The sequence below is a fragment of the Chrysochloris asiatica genome, unplaced genomic scaffold (assembly GCF_000296735.1).
Source record: "Chrysochloris asiatica unplaced genomic scaffold, ChrAsi1.0 scaffold00128, whole genome shotgun sequence".
NCBI lineage: Eukaryota > Metazoa > Chordata > Mammalia > Afrosoricida > Chrysochloridae > Chrysochloris > Chrysochloris asiatica.
The window spans coordinates 7158462-7177565 of record NW_006408646.1 but is presented as its reverse complement, the minus strand read 5'-3'; the positions used below and the strand labels follow the sequence as shown (position 1 = coordinate 7177565).

General features: G+C 42.3%; 1 pseudogene; it reads left to right on the top strand.

Moving 5' to 3' along the window:
- LOC102831766 overlaps nt 1-19104 on the top strand; it is a 39844-nt pseudogene that overhangs the window by 7395 nt on the left and 13345 nt on the right.

The window sequence follows — 19104 nt, the reverse complement described above, 5'->3', positions numbered from 1 at the left end:
TATTGTCCACCTTTGCCCCAGGTTCCCACTGAGTTTTTCCTTGGTGTTTCTGCTCCCCCCACTTGGTCTTGTTGTTTGGTCTCACCCAAGATGTCAGCTCCGGGTCTCTGAGCCTGGCCCGGCAGATTCAAAAGTACAAGATTTTTTACTTTAGCTCCAATTTCCACAAGCTATAAGCCTTCAAACTTTTGAAATATTCATATCTCTGTGATTCCAAGTTTTCGAGCTCTGCTCTGGATCTGCTTTGCCTGGTTTTCTGTGTTATTGCTGACGGTGAGCTTCACTGCACCTCCACCCTAGCCGCCATCAAGCCCCGCCTCCTATGACACAGTTCTGAAGGTGAGACACCAAGATTTTCTTTCTTTCCCCATATGATCACAATAAGCAAAAAATGAAACAGAACTAGTTGTCATATGTGTGTTAGAGTAGAAGTGTACGCCACAGGGTTTACAATGACTGATTTTTTGCAAGTGGATCACCAGGCCTTTCTTTCGAGGCATCTCTGGGTGAACTTGAACACCCAACCTGTCTGTTAGTAGCCAAGCATGCTAACAATTTGGCCACCTAGGGACTCCTAATACTACTAATAAATGCATTGTAGAGGCCTTGATTCTCTACCAAATGTGTTCACATGCAGAAACTGAGACCTGCATCAGATCTTTTTATTAAACCTTTTTTTTTCCCTGTGGCAATTTCTTCTGTTTTTTATATATCATATTTATGTCCACAGATTTGTAGCCCCCCCCCAAAAAAAAACAAACAAACAAAAAAAACAACCCAACCCACAAAGATGTGTAGGGTGAGATCTGAGAGGGTTCTCAACAGGGAGCTTCCATGTCCTGAGAGCGTATGACCTTGCCAACAGGAAGTGCAGAGTCTATGTTCTGGGCTTTCACCAGTGGCCCTGCATGACAGTGTCCATCCTTCCTCCTGAGGCTAGTGGATATCAGCCCCCAGGTGAGTCTTTTTGATCTAGGTCGCCCCAACATGGCAGCATAAATTCTCATGTGTGGCCTGGAAGTCTCAAACCAAGGCACCCAATTACTATAAGGGTCATTTCCCCAGAGCCCAAACCAAAGGCTCTCTTAGTTGGTGTTTTTTTAGTGATTTTCTATGGTTCTGTTTAAGATGTCTCAAACTAGGGCCAAAAGACATGCTCCCAGAGTATCTAGTTTGAGAACTACTTCCCTGGTGGCTAAGACAACTTCATGTTTCCATGGTGAACTCATTCTCTCTTACCAGCTACAAAGTCACAAAATCTCATTTGCAAGGATGGCTCACAATTGGGAGTTTTTGTTGACTGACTTTCTTCCTTCAGCAGGTGTTTCTCAAATAGTGGTCCTTAGGTCTAGTCTTAAGGAGCTCTGGTAGCGTAGTGGTTATGAATCGAGCTGTGAACCGCAAGGTTCTAAACTACCAGCTGTTCCGCGGGAGAAAGATGAGGCTTTCTGCTCCCGTACAGATTTATAGCCTTGGAAACCCTGTATAGGGTTGCTATGAGTCGGAACCGACTCCACGGCACACAACAACAACAACAACAACAATAACAAGGTCTAGTCTTGGGGTCCAAGTTATCAAATTTTATAGCACAGCCAGGGACTCCTGCTGCTCTGGGAGCTGTCTCCAGCAAAATCTCTCTTTTTCCAGAGGCGCCTGTGTGGGTTCACTGCGTCCTGTCACCATCATCCTTCTGTTTGTTCTCATTTTGGCTAAAGGCAGGCTCCCTAGGGTAGGAGGACTCGATCCTCAGTCAAGGCGGACAGCAGCCCCAGGACCCAGAATGCTGGAGGTGGGCGTGAAGGTGGCCAGAGGCGAGGCAGTGGCCCATGGGAGCTGGGGAGGCGGCCCTGCATGACTACTTACAGTCCCCGTGGTCTCTTTCAATTTGTAGCCCATTTCACAGGGGCAGGAGGCGAGCTGACAAGGGTTGGGTTGGGCCAGGCTGGGGCAGAAAGCACGAGGCCAGTGGCTCTGTGGCCGGTGACTTCGGTGGGTGGCCGCCTCAGTACCAGGGGTTGCAGGTGATGAAAAAGCCCACAGCACCCAATGGCCCCCACGGGTCGGGGTTGGGCTCAGGCCGGTCCGCTCAGGGTGTCCCGGGACCGTGGGCTGGGGCTGCACCGGCTGCAGGGTGCTCTGGCCACCACTCAGCAGGGTGCCCATGGTCGGCAGTATCCTCACTACGGACCCCTCGTCCTACCCTTTACCTCCCGCCGCTGGAGGCCCTGCTCACGAAGATCCACCAGTAGATGCTGGCGTTTGCCTGCCCCTTTATTAAAGTTTTTTATTGTGACTTGAGTGAAGGTTTACAAACAAATCAGTTTTCCATACACATTTTGATTCATCTCATTGATTATAATCCCTACAAAAAGTAGTATCATTTATCTCCCTCCCTCCCTGTATTTCCTGTTTTCCATTCCTGTCTTTCCTAACCTATCTGAACTTTGTCCTTGGGTAAATATTACCCTTTTTAATCTCAAAAAGTTGATCAGTTTAAGGTGTGAATAACTCCTCACTCTGTTATTGTTCCTCTTGTTCTATTATTATTTGTCTGAAAATTGAGCCCTGGGGTGAGTTCATTTCCAGACCTGAAGAGCTCATTTCCAGACTCTCAAAAGATCCACCAGTCTCTTGCCCATCAGTAAGCCTGATCTTTTTTTTTTTATGATTTTGAATTTTGCTCCTCATTTTCTCCCCCGCTCTCTAGGACCTTCTAATATGATCACTTTCAGAGCACAACCTTGAGAGAAGAGGAGACTGGTGTTCGTGTGGCTCATTAGTCCATAGGACTAATTGTTTCCGTATGCATTACCTCACGGCCATCGAGTTGATTCCAACTCATGGTTACTCTGTATAGGGTTTCAGAGGCTGTAAATCTTTACAGGAGCAGAAAGTCACATCTCCCAACTGCAGTAGATCTTAAGTTCAAAAGCACTTGGTTTGTGGAAGGCTACAGTCTACAGTGGAAACCCCAACTTCATTTTGAGTCTTGACATAAATTCAGATTCCATTTGAGTTCAACAATGTGGCTATACTTAGGCAAGTTCAGGGACGAGGAGTTTGCCCTCAAGAAGAGTTTTGTTGATGAACTACTATGTAGAAAGATATTCACATAGAACCAGGGAACTTGCCTGGGCATTTATAAAAGTAGGTAATTAGCTATATGCTATCTAATTTAAGTTAAATGTTGAGGTCTGGGTGACTATGACTCAGGGTCAGTTGGGTCATAACCTAACAACCATAGAGCCAGGTAATCAAAACCCTGGAACTAATCCTATGATCTTTTTTGCCTTGCAATTATTTATATATCCCAACCATGGTCCTTTCTCACCATTGTAGTCTGCCTACAACAGTGAGAAATTGACTGACCTGCCACTAATCATGATTTTGGGATGCTTTCCTTTGTCCTCTATTATATAGAATGAACTCTATAACTGTGAGTCAGCAGATTCCATCAGCCTCTGATGCACATGAAGAAGTTTCCCTTCTCCAGGACAATTATCTTTGCTTGGTCAGTGTCCTATAAATAAGCTTGAACTTAGGAATCTTTTTTCTTCAAACACAGGCCCAAGAGCTAACCTGAGGGTTGATGGCAGGGTTGGAAAACCTGCCTTGTTACTCCCCTTTGCCCTCTGCTCCTTACTAAGTATTTCACCTAGGGCAAGCCGTTCTCCAACAATGTGAACAAGCTGTGTGGCCCCGATGTGACAGATTTTCCATTCTTCCACGCTGACGGCAAGAAGGAGGACAAACTGGTGGAGCTTTACCACATCATCACATACCTTCACACTTCCCTAGACAACATCACCCAGGAGCAGAAGACCCTCAATCCCAAAGCCGAAAACCTCCACAGAAGGCTGAGCTCCATGGTGGGTACCTTGCAGGGGCTCCTCCCCAGTGTGCTCTGCCACCTGTGCAACAATTATCATGTGGACCATGTGCACGTGTCCTATGGCCCTGATACCTTGAGCAAGAGCAACTTCCAGAAGAAGAAGCAAATCATCACAGAGCTGGACAAGGCCTCTAGCCACGGGATGTTGAAGTATGTTGGGGATCAAGGGATATTGGGAATGGGATGTAGAGGTGGGGGATTCTCACAGTGTGTTAGGGGGTCATCACTAAACCCAAGATGGGGGGACCTGAGGGGCTTTGTGCCAGTTTATTCCACTCCAGGATGGGCTGGGATGTGACCACACTCCCATAGGCAGAGCCTCAACACTTCACCAATTAGAAGGTGGCACCCCTCCCATTGAGGTGTCAGGCTGGTGAGTGGAGTGTGAGCTTGACTTCTGCCTCACCTGATCCTCAGGCATGGCCTTGGGCAGTGAGCAAACAAGTCATCTCTAGTGGCCCTCACCACAGTTGAAGAGAGAGGTCCTGGAACTGTCCTAACCCAGCACCCTCCTTCCGAAGATGCTCCCACACAGTGGAAAACTCCTTGGGTGTCCCAAACACCACAGATTATGTGAGGATTTGGCAGAGGCCTCAGGAAACTGGAGCAGTGTGGGGGAAATGCTGCTTTGGCTTGGAGAGGGGGGGCATGAGCCCACCTCCAAGATTCAGACTAGGAAGCTGTGTTTCCCTCTTCCCCCAGGATCCCCACTCAGTTCTGGATTCCAAGGCAGGGAACTTGATCCCTTCGTTGAGCAGTGGGTCAGGCAAGTCTTGGAAATACTCCTTCAGTCTGGGAGCTGTGGCAGTTGCCGAGAGGAAGGTTTTGGCTTCTTCTCACACCTGAGGTGGGCAGTGGTCCTAGCAGTTCAACTGGATTCTGATGCTATGTACTCACTTGGCCCCTTCCCCTGTCCTTCTCTGAGCACTTTACCCAAGTCCACCAGCGGGCAGGCAGGCAGCAGGCAATCCCCTGAGGCTAGCCAGTTCTCATGGCAAGACTAGCATGTGGAGACTCAATTTTGAGCTTGTGGGTCAGACTTGCCTTTGTCCAGTATCTTAGCCTGCTGCCCTTCCCCTCTATCTACTCTGTTCATGAGCAGCTCAGGACCAGCTCCAAGCAGAATGACAAGAAAGCCAACCTCATTTGAAAGGTAGAATTGGTGACTCCAATGGCCAGTGCCCCAGCTACATCTCCCATCATCTCATCACCTAGTGGAAACACCTGTGCTGAATACACCTGGGTGGCCTTCCTTCCAGACCCGACCTTCCTCTTGCCCATGTCCCCTCTATTCCGTTCCTGAGTTTGTCCTTCAGTCTCCATCCACAGCACCCTTTCTAGACCCAGTCTGTCAGGTCAGCATTTCCTGCACATAGCATCCTGAATTATTCAGCCTTTGTGTGGAAAAGCTGTTCTATTCTCATTTTCTTCTGCTGGCGTTGACCCACTCATGTATCCTGGGTCATGTACCTGGATAATTTTAAGGAGGGAAGGGGGACCCTCAGCAGAGGAGAGATTAGGACAGTCATTCTTCAGTCTATCAAGGAAAAAATAAATTTTTTGTAACCAAGTGGCAGTGCTAGCTTTCTTGTCTGCCTTCCTTCCCCCCTCATCTCTCTTGGTCCCTATCAAGACAACTTCTTCTCTGACAGAGGCAGCCCAGCTCGGCTTCTCTGTGATAGACAAAGTGTGTGGGGTTGGAGCCCTGGAATTGAGAGAGAGTGTGTGATTTCCTTTTAGACATGTCTTCATTACCTAGAGCTGCTCTAACAGCAATACCACACGGAGATGGTTATAGCATAGAAATTTATTTTCTCACAGTTCATTGGTGGTGATAGTGTGCCATCAAGTTGGTTCTGACTCATAGCGACTCCATATAGGGTTTCTGAGACTGTAAATCTTTACTGGAGCAGCCCAACTCATAACCCACTACGTTACCAGGGTTTCTCTTACAGTTTGTTGTTGTTGTTAAGTGCTGTCAAGTCAGTTCCAGACTCATAGCAACCCTGTATAGGGTTTTTGAGGAGCAGCTAATGAGTCTGAACTGCCTACCTCATGGTTCAAACTGACCTTGTGATCTCTTGCTTATCCTACAGCACCACATCAGAATTCTTCACTCACAGTTTAGGAGGCTAGAAATCTGAAATCTGAGCACAGGCTCTAGAGGAATATTCTCTCTCCCTGTCAGCTCTGGAGTAAGGTCCTTGTTTCTTCTGCTTGTTTCCTGGTTCTTTGAAGATCTGCATGTGGTGTGCCATCTGTTTTCCCCAATTTCTTGCTTTTCTCAGCCTAATCAGCTTGTTTACACCTCAAAGGTGATTGACTTAACACCCACCCTACATTGATAAGGCCTTTTTAACATAATGAAGAAGATCCTATTCTCAAGTGGGATTTCATCCACAAGTATTGTCATTGTTATCAGGGGCCCTTTAGTCAGGTCCTGAAGGAGCTCTGGTAGCATAGTGGTTACCAATCAGCCTGCGAACCTTAAGATAAGCAGTTCAAAACTACCAGCTGTTCTGTGGGAGAAAGATGAGGCTTTCTGCTCTCGTAAAGATTTATAGCCTCGGAAACCCTGTACAGGGTCTATGTGTCAGAACCGACTCCATGGCACATTACAACAACAACAATTGTTGACTTTCAGGTCCTGGGAGTCCTGGTGTGGCACTGTGGGTTAATACACTGGACTGCAAGGTCCATTTGAACCATAAAGTTGGCAGTTCAAATTCATCAGCTGCTCCTCAGAAACCTTATATAGGGTCACTATGGTTTGGAATTGACTTGATGGCACTTAACAACAAGAAGTCAGGTTCTGGAGTCCTGGTGTGGTTCTGTGGGTTAATGCACTGGAATGAAAAGTCAATTTGAACCACAAGGTTGGCATTTCAAGCTCACTAGTCACTAGTAGGGAACCCTCTACAGGATCGCTATGGGTCGGAACCAACTGAACAGCACTTAACAACAATAAAAGTAGTCAGGTTCTGACTCATAGTGACCCTATACATAATAGAACAAAATACTGCCTGGTCCTACGTCATCTTCACAATTGTTGTTATGTGTGAACCCATGCTGCTGCCATTGTGTCCAATCATCTCATTGAGGGTCTTCCTCTTATTCACCAAGCCCTCATATTCCCATGATGTCCTTCTTCAGGGACTGATCCCTCCTAACAGCATGTTCAAAGTACAGAGACGAAATCTTACCATCCTTTCCTATAAGAAACAATCTAGTCATACTTTCCCAGAACAGATATTTTTGTTCTTCTGGCAATACTTACAATATTCTTCTTCAACACCATAATTCAGATGCATCAATTCTTCTTTATTCATTGTCCAACATTCACATGCATATGAGGCTATTGAAAATACCATGGCTTGTGTCAGACCCATCTTAGTCCTCAAACTAACCTCTTTGCTCTTGAACACCTAAAGAGGTCTTTTGCAGCAGATTTGCCTAATGTAATACATTGTTTGATTTCTTGACTGCTGCTTCCATGAACATTGATTGTGGATCCAAGTAAAATGAAATCTTTGACAACTTCAGTCTTCTCTCCATTTATCATGATGTTATTTATTGCTCTGGTTGTGAGTTTTGTTTTCTTTACATTAAAGCACAATCCATACTGAAGGCTGTAGTCTTTGAACTTCATCAGTAACTATTTCAAGACCTCTTCAATCTCCATAAGCATTGAGATTAGAAAGTATGACACATAGTTTGGAAAACATAATGCATTCCATAAGCTGATGGTGCAGAGGTTCTGATGTAATTGGTCATATGCGGAATCCAAGCTTTGTTGTTCTTGTTAGGTGCCACTGAGTCAATTTTTGATGAGTAGTTAACTCCATGTGACAGAATTGAGCTTCTTCATTTTGGTTGTTTCTTTCCTATCTTTTGAATGACCTTTTACTTTCTTTATTGATGAGATATATATATATATATATTTTAATGTTTTATTGTGAATTATGTGATACTTTACATGGAAGAACATTAGCTTTACATTCATCCTATTGTATATTGTTTCATTGCCATGGTTACAATCCCCTCCAAGCATCATCAACTAACCAAAGGGTATACACTATAAGCCTGCTCCCCGGTCACCGGCACACAGCCCCTCTCCCTCTCTGGGTCTAAAGTCCCCAACTGCTCTGTCTCTCCACATCATCGTCTCTGCCTCCATCTCTGGCATCACTACTTCTCTGGGTAGGTTCCTGTTCTCCATTCTTCTCCTTTGATAGTCCTAGGGCCCTCCACTCCTAGACTGAAAAGTTAATCACTCCCCTCCTTGCTACAAAATGTCTACCTTTACATTTCCAACCCTCACAATCAGTCCTGATAACAATTATTCACTATTGTATCACAAGAGACCTATTCACATTTCCTTTCATCAGCCCCACCTAGACAGTTTGGATACTACTCAGTGGCGATTCTACCTTCCTCCATGCCCTCTGGATCTACATTCCCTCTTGAAAACTTGTAAGCTAGTCATTTCTTGCCTTTGTAGCCCGCCCCCCCCCACCTTTTTGGGTAGCCAATATCCAAGTTGCCCATCCCTGTCTATTCTGTGTATGGAGTGGGTGGGAATGATTTTTGCTGTAAAGATTTGTTCCCTCTTTTGAGCTACTGCATCCATAGGTGTAAGTCATTGATATTCTTGATGCCATCCCATAACTCTTCTGGATTTCAGTTATCAGAGTATGTTTTTTTCTGTTCCTACCAGAGGCCTTTGCAGTGGAATCCATCTTGAAGAAATGTCACACAATCATCCAATTAGCATGATCCCTCCTAAACTGGTCACTTCCTGGAAATTTCTGTCTCTATGAATAAATATGAAGCCCCTTTTCCACTTAAAAGCTTTTTAAAGTAAAGCCTTTGTTTGGGGAGTTGGAGGTTAGGCATTGCATTAAGCCCTCCCCTGCTTGTAGGGATCCTGGTGTGGTGCTGTAGGACAATGCACTAGACTGCAAGGTTGGTTTGAACCATACGGTTGGCAATTCAATCCACCAGTCACTCCTTGGAAACCCAATACAGGATTCCTATAAGACAGAAGTGACTCAACAGCACTTAGCAACAACAATATATCAGCTTGCAAGTCATTCCTATAATAAACCTTTGTTCATGTGAAAACCCTATGTCTTCTTTCTTTTATGGTGGAGGTGCACTTCCGATAACAGACTCTGGCGATCACGAAGAAACTAATAAATCTAGGCCCTGGACCTGAGACTACCCTAGGAGGGACTTGCCTGAGCGTAATGAACAGACAAAGCAGTTATTGGGATCATGTTCTTCCCATGTCCCTTCATTTAATGAGGTGATCCACCCTCTCTTGTATTCAGCTTCCATCTGAGCACACTTTTTTCTCTTCTTTGCCTTTATTGCTTAGTACTTTATATTGAATTAGGAATAAAGTAGGTTCAATAGTTATCCACATCTCTACTGAAGGGTCTTTTTTTATCCCAGGGAGTAGAGAAATCTCAGGTTGTTCTCCCTCGACAACCCAACCCCACAGCTTCACCGTGTTGAGAAGAAGGTCCTTGAGGAAGCTGGCCACTGAATTGGTCTAGCTCCCAGTCAACAAACCTTCACCTTCTTTATGGGAGAGCCAAGGATTACACTCGATGTGGAAAGTAAGAGATTTCGTTTGTTTTGGACATGGGAGGTACTTTTTCTGAACCACCTGATAGGCCCAGTCTCCAAGCTGGACTGTATAATTACTGGATTGCACAGCAAACCTGAGGTAAGGAAATTTACTCACCCCCTCCTATGTCTCATGAGACTGAAGCTGTTAACATATTCCTTCCTCTACATCCCTGAAAGTCCAGTTGCATTGTTAGAAAGAGATTTGTTACGTAAAATAGGAGCAAAGATACAATTAGAGGCAGAACAACTGGTTATTAGAGATAATAATTTAGAGTTTCTCATTCTATTAGCATTTTCTAATGTACCAGAGTTAGAGTTTGAAGGACTTCATATTGGAAGGCATTCCAATATGAAAACATTCCAAGTCAGGTAGTCCCCGAAGTCTGGGACATTGCCATGCCATGGAAAGCTAGTCAAAGAATCATCAAACTGAAGGCAGATGTGCTCAATCCCTGGAGAAGGCAATGTCCCTTAAAGACTGAGGTTCAGATAGCAATCAAACCTTTGTCAGAACACTACTTTAATCACAGGATAATTAAACCTTGTTAATTGTCCTATAACACCCCAATACTTCTAGTGAAAAAACCAGATGGAACTTAATAGATTTGTGCAAGATTTAAGAGCTATGAATGAAGAAGCAGTGATTCCCCATTCACCTCACGGTCCCAACACTTAGAATCTCCTGACTCAAGTTCCTGGGGGAACCCAGTACTTTACAGTTTTAGATGTAAAAGATGCATTCTTTTGCATTTCGTCTTGACTGTCAGGTTTTATTTGCATTTGAGTGGAGAAATCCTAACACACAAGAAAATGTACAGTATTCTTGGACTTGATTACTTCAGAGGTTCTGTGATTCACCCCAATTATTTGGAAATACTCTAGCTTAAGAGTTGAGAGAGTTGTATCTCCCAGTGTTACAATATGTAAGTGACTTACTATTAGTCATTTACATATTGTAACACTGGGAGATAAAACACTGGGAGATATAACATGTACAATATGTAAATGACTTACTGTTAGTCAGTAGGACCAAAGAAGACTCAGACAAAAATTGCGGTCTTCCTATTAGATTTTCTGCGTAAGTGGGGACACCAAGTGTCTCCAAAGAAATCCCAGATTTCCCAGATACAGGTACTATACCTGGTGGTTGGTTGTTACGTGCTGTGGAGTCGGTGCCAACTCATAGTGACTCAGTACAGAGTTTCCAAGGCTGTAAATCTTTACTGGAACAGAAAGCTTCATCTTTCTCCCATGGAACAGCTGGTAGTTTCAAATTGCTTACCTTAAAGTTAGCAGTCCAATTCGTAACCATTATGCTACCAGGGCTCCTTTATCTAGCCTGCACTTTAGCGCCAGGGAAGTGAATGCTAGCCTCAAACAGGAAATAGGTGATTATAGAATATCTCATTTCTAAAACAAGAAAACAGCTTAGAGGGTTTTGGGGAATAACAGGATTTTATAAAATGTGGATCCAAAATTGTTTAAGTCCCTGAAGGGAGAAGAGAGGACTCCCTTGGTGTGACCTCCTTAATGTTAATAGGCATTTGAATAGCTAAAGACCAATCTTGGGCAGTCCCCAGCTCTAGGATTGTGTGATATAAGAAACTCATTCAAGCTGTGTGTCCATTGGAGACAGAGGATGGTGTTGGGAGTACTTACTTACACAAGACATAGGACCAGCCACCAAGCCTGTGGTTTCTTTCTCCAAACAACTGGATTCAGTGATCCAGGGTTGGCCAGAAAGTTTATGGACAGTAGCTGCCACCACCCTTTAAGTTAAAGAATCCTCTAATAACTTGGAAAAGACCTTTCCATTATTCTGACAAATGATCTTCTAGGGACCCCACTTTTAAGGTTTTGAGGAGGACTTTATCTCCTGGATTAACAGGAGCATCTGGGTCTGCCCCTTTTTCTAAGGCAGGCAATATTTTCTTATTATATTTTCTCAAAGTCTTTTGGACCTGTCCTAAATTTATTATATACTTAAGGAAGTGGTTTAATTCAGGACCAACTAACAAATCCAAGATTAGGAAGGGTCTTCCATATAACATGTCATGTTGTTGTTATGTGCTGTGGAGTCGATTCCAACTCATAGCGACCCTGTACAGGGTTCCGAGGCTGTATATCTTTACGGGAGCAGAAACCCTCATCTTTCTCCCGCAGAACAGCTGGTAGTTTCGAACTGCTGACCTTGTGGTTCACAGCCCAATTTGTAACCACTACGCTATCAGGGACTCAGTTTTTGGTTTCCTCTTGAAGTGGTCCTAATTCTAAAAGGCGATCTGTATTTTACTTCCTCATAAGCTGTTTTACAAGCCAACTGGTTTTACCCACTTTGAAGGATGACCTTCTGCTGGGGGCAGAGGAGAACACCAGTCCTTAGGAGGGTCGTGAATTGTAATTTTGAAGAACTATGCATATATAACATCCAAGAATAAGTTTTGTCTGTCCCTATCAGAGACTTTTGCAGTAGAATCCATCTTGAAGAAATTAACATGGCCTTTTCTAAGCAGGCCACTTCCTGAAAATCCCTGCCTATCCCTATGAATAAACATGATGTCTTTCCCCTAACTAAAACCTTTAAAACCCCAGCAAAGCCTTTGTTTGGGGAGTTGGGGATTAAGTGTTGCATTAAGTCCTCCCTATCTCAGCTTGCAAGATTCTTTCCTATGATAGACTTCTACTCATAAGGAAACCCTGATTCACTGACTGTTCTAAGTCAGTAGAAGGTAAGAGTACTGTCTTTCAGGGAGGTGTGATTAGCCCTCACAGTAATACTGCCATACTAAATTATATGACTGTCTGTTTCAAAATGGCCAATACCAGTTCATTTCAGCTCACTTGCTATTAAGGGCCATCAGGTCAGCTCTGACTCATCCTGTATAGGGTTTCTGAGAAGTGGCTGGTGGGTTTGAACCTTTGACCTTGCAGCCAGCAGTCCAGTGTTTATCCCACCATGCCACATCAAGATGCCTCACTAATGTCTAGGATATTGATCTTTATGTGTTCCATTTCGTTTTTGATGACTTCTAATTTTCCTAGATTCATACTTCATATATTCCATGTTCTGGTATTTGCTACTGCTTCATCTCATTTTGAGTTGTATCCTACCAGCAAATGAAGGTCTAGAAAACGTTGGTCTATTCAAGTCATTAAGGGTAACTCTACTTTGAGGAGGCAGCTCTTCCCCAGAGGTATTTTGAGTTGAGGGAGGTTATCGCTGAGCAAGACAGCATTTGGCATCTAGCACTGTGTGCATGTATTGGTACTCCTGTCTTCCATGTGCTATGGGGGTGGCAGGGGGCCCGTCTCTCTCTCTCTCTCTCTCTCTCTCTCTCACACACACACACACACACACACAAATTCTCCTCTGCCGCTATTATCCCATGGGCTGCTTCATCTGAAGCTTTTTGAAGCTAACACCTCTTCCTCCCCCTTCCATTTTCCATACACACACCTTAGGTGGGTCATGAAAGCAGCAATCAAGAAACCAAAGACATACATCACCTGCAAAAGACCTCTTTAAAGTGTTAAAAGAGGTCTGAGGTGTGCCTGACTCATGTCCTGTATTTTAGTTGCCTCATATGTATGCAAAAGTTGGACGGTGAATAAGGAAGACAGAAGAACTGATACATTTGAATTACGGTATTCACAAGGAATATCAAAAGTGTCATGGACTGTCAGAAAAACAAATCTGTGTTGGAAGAAGTGCAGCCATAGTGCTTCTTTGAAGCAAGGATGGAAAGACTTCATCTTTCATACTCTAGACATGTTATCAGGAGAGACCTGTTCCTGGAGAAGGGCATCATGATTGCTAAAGTGAAAAAGAGGAAGACCCTCAACAAGATAGACTGACATATGGCTGCAACAGTGGGCTCAAACATACAGTTATGAGGTTGGTTCAGAACCAGGCTGTGCTTTGTTCTGTTGTGCTTCGAGTTGCTATGAGTTAGAGGTGAATTGATAGCACGTAGCAACACAACAATGGAGAAAATGCTAAGAAACCCCACAAATGAAATTCACTCAGCACAGTAAATTATGTGGAATAAAGAAACCAGCAGCACCACACACATAGCCCACTGCAAAATGACAGCAATAACCATGGTAATGAGACGACATACGACAGAATGAACGTAAAACTAACGTTCTCCCGTGTAAACTATCACATAATTCACAACAAAACATTTAAAAAAAATGACAGCAATAACCATGGTAATGAGACGATATACGACAGAATGAACGTAAAACTAACGTTCTCCCGTGTAAACTACCACATAATTCACAATAAAACATTAAAAAAAGAAGACAGCAATAAATTCATATCTGTTGATAATTACACTGAATATAAATGGATTAAGTGCAGCCATGAAGAGAGAGATAGTAACAGATTGAATAAGAAAACAGGGTCCATCAATATTCTATCTTATACACAAAGACAGAAATAGACTGAAAATCTAGAAATGTAAGAAAATATATTATGTAAATAGCAACAAAAAAAGAACAGGCGTGGCAATATTAATTTCTGATAAAATGGATTTAAAGGCAAAACCCAGCATAATTGTCAATTGAATAAGAGGATATATTCATTATAAATATCTATGAACCCAGTAAAAAAGTCTCAAAATAAATAAATCAAACACTAACAGAATTGAAGAGAAAAATAGACAATTATACAATAATATTTGTTGTTGCTAAGTGACATCAAGTTGATTTGACTTTAATTTTTCAGGCTCTCTGGTAGCGTAGTGGTTACGAATCGGACTGCGAACCTTAAGGTCAGCGGTTCGAAACTACCAGCCGTTCCGCAGGAGAAAGATGAGGCTTTCTACTCCTGTAAGGATTTACACCCTCGGAAACCCTGTACAGGGTCGCTATGGGTCGGAACCGACTCGACGGCACTTAACAACAACAACAACAACAATAGAGTCCTGGTGTGGTACTGAGGGCTAATGAGCTGGACTTCAAGGTTAGTTTGAACCACAAGGTGAGTGATTCAAGCTTACCAGTAGCTCTTTGGAAATCCTATACAATGTTAGTATGAGTCGGAACTGACTTGATGGCACTTAACAACAACAACAACATAGTGACCCTGTGGCACAATAGAATGAAACACTGCCTGGTCCTGGGCCAACCTCACAATTGTTGCCACGCTTGAGCCCATTGATGCTACCACTTTGCCAATCCATCTAGCTGGGGATCTTCCCATTTTTCTCTGATCCTCCACCTTTGTTGTTGTTGTTGTTAGGTGCTAACGAATCAGTACCAACCCATAGTGACCTTATGCACAGTAGAACAAAACACTGCCCAATCCTGGGCCAACCTCACTACTGTTGCCACGCTTGAGTCCATCAATGCTGCCACTTGGCCAATCCATCTCATTGAGGGTCTTCCTCTTTTTCTCTGATCCTCCACCTTACCAAACATGATATCCTTCTCCAGTGACTGGTCCTGGCTGACAATATGTCGGATATATGAGAGATGAAGTTTGGCCATCCTGGCCTCCAAGGAGCACTCTGGCTGCACTTCTTCCAACACAGATCTGTTGTGTTTTTTTTGGCAGCTCATGGCACTTTCAATATTGTCCTCCAACCCCATAATTCAAAATAATCAAATTTTCTAGGCCTTCCTTATTCACTGTCCAGCTTTTGCATGCATATAAAGTTATTGAAAATACCATGGCTTGGGTCAGGCCCACTTAGTCCTCAAGCTGACATCTTTGCTCTTCAAAACTTTAAAAAGGTCTTGTGGAGCAGAGTTGCCTAATGCTGCTTCCGTGAGTGTTGATAGTTGATCCAAAAAGAATGAAGTCCTTAACAACTTCAATCTTTTCTCCATTGATAAGAATGTTGTTTATTGGTCCAGTGGTCAGGATTTTTGTTTTCTTTACATTAAGATGCAATCCATACTGAAGGCTGTGCTCTTTGATACTCATCAGTAAATGTTTTAAGTCATCTTCACTTTCAGCAAGCAAGGTTGTATATCATCTGCATATTGCAGGTTGTAAACTAATCTTCCTCCAATCCTGATGCCATGCTTTTCTTCATATAACCCAGCTTCTCAGATTATTTGCTCAGCATACAGGTTAAATAAGTATGGTGGAAGAATACAACCTGTCACAAATCTTTTTAAATTTTAAACCATTCAGTGTTCCTATGTTCTGTTCGAACAACTGCCTCTTGGTCCAGGTACAGATTCCTCATGAGCACAATTGAATGTTCAAGAATACTCACTTCACAATGTTGTCCATAGCTTGTCATGATCCACACAATCGAAAGCCTTTGCATAGTCAATAATGAACAGGTAAACATCTTTCTGATACTCTCTGCTTTCAGCCAAGATCCATCAGACATCAGCAATGATATCCCTCATTCCACAGCCTCATCTGAATCTGGCTTGAACCTCTGGAAGTTCTCTGTCAATGTATGCGTGCAGCCGTTTCTGTATTACCTTTAGTAAAACTCTGCTCGCATGGGATATCAACAATATTTTCCAATGATTTCTGCATTTCTTTGGGTCACCGCTCTTTGGAATGGGCACAAATATGGATCTCTTCCAATCAGTCAGCTACATAGTTGCCTTCCAAATTTCTTGGCATTGATGAGTGAGTACCTCCAATGCTGCATCACTTTCTTGAAAGAGTTCAATGTTTATTCCATCATTTTCTGGTGCCTTGTTCTTTGCCAATTCCATAAGACATATATAAAAAAAGATTAAGTGAATGGCAGAAGTAAGTTCTCCTCTGATCATGATTATTGCACATGTTCAAATGCTCCATTCAAGAGACAGAGTGACTGACTTGAATAAATAAATGAGCAAATGACCCATTTATATGCTGGTCTCTAGAGACATGCCTCAGGCACAGAGATGTGTATACATTGAAAGTGAAATAATGGAAAAATTTCCATGCATCCTAATTAGAGCAGGGATAGCAATTTTAATATCATACAAAAAACCCCTTTAAGTCCAAATCTATTGTAAGAGACAGAAGGAGGACATCATATAATGATTAAAGAGTTAATTTATCAAGAAGCTTTAACAATTGCAAGTATTTATGCACCTAACCCTAGATCCCAAAATTTATGTAAGTGGAGGCTTGAATTTTTTATTTCAGTTCTCTCAGCTGGAGAAAAGCTGAGTGTATTCTTCTCTTTTGGCTATCTAATTCCAAGTCTTTGTACATTGTTTTGTAATACTTTGTCTTCTGGAGTTTTCCTTTGAAATTTTTTTGTTTAGCTCCTTTACTTCACCATTTCTTCTATTTGCTTTACCTACTACTCCGCATTCAAAAGCAAGTGTCAGAGTCTCTTCTGACATCTACTTTAGTCTTTTCTTTCTTTCCTGTCTTTTTAATGACCTTTTGCTATTATTTTAGTGTTTACTAAACCTTTATGACTTACCTCTTTTAAAATTAGGTGAGGTGATTTATTAAATTTCTTTTAGGTAAGTATGTAACTTATTAATTTCTTCTCAAGTTTTGAACAGTCTGTTCTAGCTTGAATTCACTTGACATCCTCTCCATTTGGAAGTTCTGTAGCTACACTATTTATTCCCTCTTTTACTTTACTTTATTTATAAATTCGTATCTTTGATTCCCTTTTTCAGTCTGGTGTGGTATTGTAGAATAAGCAATGTATTGCTAACCACAAGGCTGGTGGTTTAAATCCACCAGCTGCTCTCTGAAAACCTATACAGGGTAGCTATGAGTTGGAATCAACTCAACAATACGCAAAAACAGCTTTGTATTACTTTGGGTACTTCTATATTTGGGAGGCATCAGGACTGGAGGAAGGCTTATTAACAACCTGTGATATGCAGATGCTACAACCTTGCTTGTGGTCGGAAAGAGGACTTAAAATACTGATGATGAGCAAAAACCACAGCCTTAAGTATGGATTACATCTTAATGTAAAGAAAACAAAAATCCTCACTACTGGACAAATAAATAACATCATGAAAAATGGAGATAAGATTGAAGTTGTCAAAAACTTCAGTTTAATTGGATTCACTATCAACACTCATGGAAACAACAGTCAAGAAATCAAATGATATGTTACATTAAGCAAATCTGATGCATAAGACCTCTATAAATCATTCAAGAGCAAAGATACAGTTTGAGGACTAAAGTGCATCTAACCCAAGTCATGGTATTTTTTTCCTTAAAAAAAAGAAACCTTTGTACTGTGAATTAAGTGTACGTTTACAGAGCAGATTATCAGTTTTATATTCAACAAATCATATACTTTGCTTCATTACAATGATTGCAAGCCCCACTTTGTACCAAGATTTAACAGTATTTATCTCTATTTACTTTAATTATTGCATTCCTCCTGTGTCTCTTGCTACCTTCATTTTTCCTCTGCTAACTTCTCTCTTGTATATTGCTTGTCCTGTCACCTATACTAACATGTGTCTACCCTCTAGCCCATGAATAATTTTTCCCCTCTCCAAACCCCATAGCCATCATAGATTGTTTTTTTATCAAGAAAATCTTTTCACAACATTGGTCTCACACAATATTTGTCTTTTTTTAACTTTATTTAAGGTTTTTATTGTGGATTGAGTGAAAGTTTACAGGGCATATCATCAGTTTTACATTCAACAAATCATACACTGTATTTCATTACAATAATTATAATCCCCTCCATGTACCATCAGTTAACAGTATTTCTCTCTATCCACTTTAGTTTTTTAAAAAACAAACAAAAAAACCACTCAGGCATATATAATAATTTACATCTCCAAAGGGCACATTCTGCAAGTCTGTCTCCTGGCCACCACCAGCTCTTAGTCCCTCTCTTTTTAGTCCATGAATCTAGAATCCTCAGCCACTCCCCCTCTCCATGCCCCCATCTCTGCCTCCATCTCTGCCTCTATCTCTGGCACTGCTGCTTCTCTGGATAAATTCCCGCATTCTGCTTGTGCGCTTCTCTCTTGATGGTCCTAGGGTCCTCTGTTTCTGGACTGTAAGATTAACCACTCCCCTGTTTTTGTTACAAAACTTCTACCTTTACAATTGTGACAGTCGCAATTAGTCATGATTACAGTTATTCACTATTGAACCTTATGAATCTTATCCCCATCTCTTTTCACCAGACCCATCTAGACAAGATGACAGCTATTCAGTGGGGAATCTTTCTTCCCCTCCCTGCCCCATACTCTTAAACTAAACTCCCTCTTGAAACTTTGTAAGCCAGTCACTTTGTGCCTTTATTGTGCCCTCATTTTAGGTAGCTAATGACTAAGTTGCCCGTCCCTATCTACCCTGTGTACACAGGGCATAGTTTTGATACTTGATGTGAAGACTTTTTCCCTCTCTATTGGTATTTAGAGTAACTACCGCTTTGAGTATAGGTCAGGTTCATCAAATTGAAGCAATTTACCCTTGTTAGAGTAACTACCGCTCTGAGTATAGGTCAGGTTCATCAAATTGAAGCAATTTACCCTTGTTTACTTTATTTAAAAAAAACAAACAACTTTTTTTTTTTTTTTCAATCCTCCTCAAGTCGAGTTCTGATTATCGAGCCATCGAGGTTATGTCAAAAGGGTACTGTATGCAAGTTTGGGTGTTCTTGTGC